The 5000-nt window shown below is 41.1% G+C and overlaps 1 protein-coding gene across 3 annotated transcripts in view; it reads left to right on the plus strand.

The window, feature by feature from the left end:
• Positions 1–3644: 3644 nt before the first annotated feature.
• LOC125034522 (protein phosphatase 1H-like) overlaps positions 3645–5000 on the plus strand; it is a 12295-nt gene continuing 10939 nt past the window's right edge. For all 3 annotated transcript variants that reach the window (XM_047626369.1, XM_047626368.1, XM_047626370.1), the window contains exons 1-2: positions 3645–3777; positions 4016–4251. The gene's annotated coding sequence lies outside the window, so the exon portion shown is untranslated. The remainder of the gene's footprint in view (positions 3778–4015; positions 4252–5000) is intronic.

Raw genomic sequence — 5000 nt, forward strand, 5'->3', positions numbered from 1 at the left:
CAGAATTCCATCTTGCAGGAGACACTGGAAGCCACAGATGCTTGTCGTGCGGCTCGATTGTCAGGGGATCGCAACTTGCACCATTCTCTAGTGCGCAGGACTAGGTCACTATTGAGAAGGAATAAGGAACAGTTTATCATGAATCTTACAGAGGAGGTCGAAAGCCTTTTCCTAGTAAATGACCTTCGTCCTGCCTACCAAGCCCTGAGAAAGCTGAACTCCAAGCCGTCCTCACAGAAGACTGCAGTCCGCTCAGCATGTGGCCAGATAATCTCAGATCCTGATGGGGTGTGTGGGCGTTGGGCTGAGTATTTTGAGCAATTGTATCAGGTTGCTCCACCAACAGTTAACATGGAAGCGGGTAATGTTGAGATTCCTCTGCCAGACCCACCCATCAGCGAGGATCTGACTGAAGTCAGGGGGGCAATTTCCAAGCTGAAGAGTGGTAAAGCAGCAGGCATTTTGTGGCATCCCAGATGAATTGTTAAAGGCTGGTAGAGAACCTATGGCAAGGGGCTTGCATGCAGTCCTGTCTGCTATCTGACAGACTGCTACCATTCCCCCTGACCTGCTGTGGGGTGTGGTCATCCCTCTCTGGAAGGGGAAAGGGGATCGGTGGGACTGCAGTAATCACCGAGGCATTACACTACTCAGTATACCAGGCAAGGTACTCGCGCACATCCTGCTGAGATGTATCAGAGACCACCTGCTAAGGCACCAGAGGTCGGAGCAATCTGGATTCACTCCTGGTAAGTCCACAATAGACTGCATCCTGGCGCTTCGGACGTGGGCTGCTCGCAGCTTACATTGACCTCAAGAAGGTGTTTGATATGGTGCATCACGAATCCCTCTAGGAGATCCTGAGGCTAAGAGGAATTCCAACAAGGATTGTTGGATTAATAGCAAACCTGTATATATGCACTGAAAGTGCTGTAAAGTGTGGTGGGGCCTGTCGAGCTTCTTCCCTGTTAGTTCAGATGTGAGGCAAGGCTGCGGTCTTGCACCAACACTTATCGACACTTGCATGGATTGGATACTGGGTAGAGCTACTGTCCAAAGTGACCGTGGAGCAACTCTAGGCAGTATCAAGGTTAGAGACCTTGACTTTGCTGATGATGTTGACATTCTATCTGAATCTCTGGAAACCCTAGTGGCGGCTCTTGATGCGTTTAGCAATGAAGTGAAGCCCCTGGGGCTAGAGGTCTCCTGGACCAAGACCAAGATCCAGGATTTTGGGGGCCTACTAGGAGACCCTGTGCAGTCGGTATGTGCTTGTGGTGAAAACATCAAAGTCACAGAGAGTTTTATATACCCCGGTAGTGCAGTTCACGACTATGGGCTGTCAGACCAGGAAGTAAGTAGACGGATTGGCCTGGCAGCAGGAGTCATGAAAACTCTCGACAAGAGTATTTGGAGATGCTGGTACCTGTGCAGAAGGACCAAGCTACGTGTCTTGAAGACCCTGATACTGCCAGTTTTACTATATGATAGTGAAACCTGGATGCTATCTTGTGCTTTGGAATATTGTCTTGATGCCTTTTATAACAGATCCTTGCGCCGGATCATGAGGTACAGTTGGCGGGACCATGTGTCCAACCAACGGTTGCACCGTGAGACTGGTACAGGACCTGTTACTTGCATAATCCGCGATCGCCAACTCAGACTATACGGGCACTTGGCTCATTTCCCGCAGGATGACCCTGCCCACCAGGTTGTCTCTGTCCGAGACAACTCTGGGTGGAGGAGGCCTGTGGGATGACCGGGGAAGTCGTGGCTTCGGCAGATCGATCGAACCTGTCGTGAGAAGAAGCTAGAGATGGGCCGGGCCCCTGCCTGTCGGCTCGCCATGAGGGACCCTCGTAGGTGGAAGCGAAGGGTGGATGCGGCTATGCGTCCCCGCCGGCGTTAGCTCCCAAATGATATATATGTACACACACACACACACACACACACACACACATATATATATATATATATATATATATATATATATATATATATATATATACACACACATACATACGAGGGGGCTTCAGAAAGTTCGTGGAAAAAGTCCATAACTAAAAATTATATGGAGAGATTTTGATTTCAACGCACTTGAACATTTTTGTACCAATGTGTTATAATGTGCTCAAACATGAACCCTTAACGCAGGTAATAACGCATCACCGTCAGGTGGAAGTCATGCGATCTGAATTTTGTCAGAGTAACTCTTTTGACATCTTCAACCGATGGAAAATTGGTACCTTTCAATTGTTGTTGTTTTTTAAGTTTGGAAACAAAAAGAAGTTGGAAAGGGCTAAATCAGGTCTGTAAGGTAGATGTCGGACAATTTCCCATTTAAATTCACGTAGCACAGCTCTTGTCTGCCGAGCGCCGTGAGCGAGTGCATTGTTGTGGTGGAAGAGAATGCGTTGATGAAGCTGTCCGGGGCGTTTTTCTGAGATTATTTTCACAGTTTTCTCAAAACACATTTACAATAAGCAGATGTAATTGTTTTCTTGCTCTCGAGGAAGTCAACCAGCAAAATCCTCTCTGCATCCCAGAAGACATTTTGGTGGATTCCATGTTGCGTGAATGGTGCCTGACTTCCAACTGGCGGCGATGCGTTATTACCTGCATTTAAGGGTTCATGTTTGACCACATTATTACACGTTGGTGCAAAAATGTTCAGGGGCAGTGAAATAAAAATCCTTCCATATGATTTTTAGTTATGAACTTTTTCCACGAACTTTTTGAAGCCTCCTCATACACATCTATATTTATCTATCTGTATCTATATCTATCTATCTATCTATCTATCTATCTATCTATCTATCTATCTATCTATCTATCTATCTACCTACCTATCTATCTATCTATCTATCTATATATCTACCTGTATATATATATATATATATATATATATATATATATATATATATATATATATATATATATGTAGACACACACAAACACACACACACACATACATACACACACACACACACACACACACACACACATATATATATATATATATATATATATATATATATATATATATATATAACTATGAATAAATGTACGTATGTTTTTGGATATGATATTTTATACACGTGTGCCTTGCCACTGGATTAGTAGTCACACTGCCATCTTAAGAACTAAAAATCAATACGAAAAGAGGCCTAGCCTTGCCTCTTCCTTTTTGGGCTGATTGAGGAGAAAGGAGAAAGGAAAGCTTAGGAACGTTATGTATATGTCTGGATATATTTGGGACGTTACGTATTCTGTTGAGAGAGGCAGAAAGTAACAATATATAAATATTTACTAATATCGAGAAGTGTCTCCTTGATTTCCCATAAAAAGGAGATGTAAGAGATTGCTGAATAACTGATTGTGTGTAGTTAGATATACTAATATGAACAATTTCAAGAGTCTCTTTCCTCAAGATAACACTTACTTCACATATTAAGGCAACCATTCTAAATAATTTGAATCTGTTGAAAAAAGACAGTGTTGTCTCCCTTTCGCCTGACACATTGCCGGGCCACTGACGCAAAAGGACATGTTACACTTGTGTTGTATCAGATGGCAAAGATAACACCTTTCCCTTGTCTTCTTGTTCTTCCATCGGTATATCTTTTTTTTTTTTAAGAGTGGTGCCATCACCATCTTGTCTCTGTCAAAGGTTATCTGATTTTCGTTAAATGCACGGGATTTGAAATAGAAGGATCAACTGTATCTTTCAGTGACGTTAACGTAATTTTTCAAAGTGATCTAATGGATAAACACACAGTGAGTACAATTATGTTTACATATTTGTTTATAAAACACAATTTTACTGCTGGCTACGCCTTATCAAAACGTTAATGAATTGAAATTTAACGATACGAAAGTTTTGCATGTTTTAACTGTATATTAAGAGAATACATACATTTCTTCTCGGTCTTTTTAACACCATGAAAAAGAAAATATATATCATAGATAGATATATTAAAGATAAAAAATAACATATACAAGTCCCCCCTCCAAGGACCCGAACGCTGCAGAGACGTTTTCTTTGAAGCCCCGTGACTCTGGGTTTAGTGATTGAAGCGACCGAAGAGCAAATCTCAAGGAGGAGGAGTGTTTACATCCTTGTCTTGTGACATTTCTCAAGGAATGGTGACGACACAGTTCTTCCCGAGGCTGAGGATAAGACGAGGACGTCGCTAGGAGTCGAAGAAGGACATATTGAAGGAGGAGCGAGAAGTAGGCCGAGGATAAAAGGTAAGAAGAGGGAAAGATTTTAATCACGGATCCAGAGGTGCACACACTTACACGTCACGATTCAGTGACTGACACACATACGTACATACGCTCTTGCTCGCACACTGGAATTTATTTGTTATATGGTAAAACGGACAGGGTTGTGGTCAGAAGGTGTGATAGGAACAAGATTGTATGCTGGAGTGCCCTATAAAATGAGTGTGCTCTCTGATTTGAAATCCTTTTTGACTGCTGAACTGTGCAGTGAAGTGAAATGAAATGTATTTATATTTTTTCTTGATTGTATTTTTTTTTCTGAGTTGTGTGAATGTTCTCAGCTGTTCATTTTGTTGTATTCTTTGATTGATTTTCTGTGAAGAGCATTAGGTCAGTGATACATAGGTATGAAGTTCATTTCAATATGATATGAAATGATACTTTCATATTAATTTCCCTTCTTTTCAGTAGCTTATCATATTTTCATACAGTAATGTAGTTACAGTATGACTCCATATTGTTTTGTTCATGAGGAGGCTTTTGTCAGAATCTGATTTCTATACATTGCATTGAATTTCTGTGTTACATATTATATTGAAAAATATTTTAAGAACTGCTTGTATAAAGAGTTGTTAAGTATCTTGCAATATCAGTTTGTGATAGTGAAAAACTAGAAAACAGATAGTATCATTTAATTGAAAGTATATTTCAGAGATATAGGTTATCTTTGTCCAAATTTTGTCATTGAAATATCAGATAAAATGGAAGCATTT

The sequence above is a fragment of the Penaeus chinensis genome, chromosome 18 (genome assembly GCF_019202785.1).
Source record: "Penaeus chinensis breed Huanghai No. 1 chromosome 18, ASM1920278v2, whole genome shotgun sequence".
In the NCBI taxonomy this organism is placed as follows: Eukaryota; Metazoa; Arthropoda; class Malacostraca; order Decapoda; family Penaeidae; genus Penaeus; species Penaeus chinensis.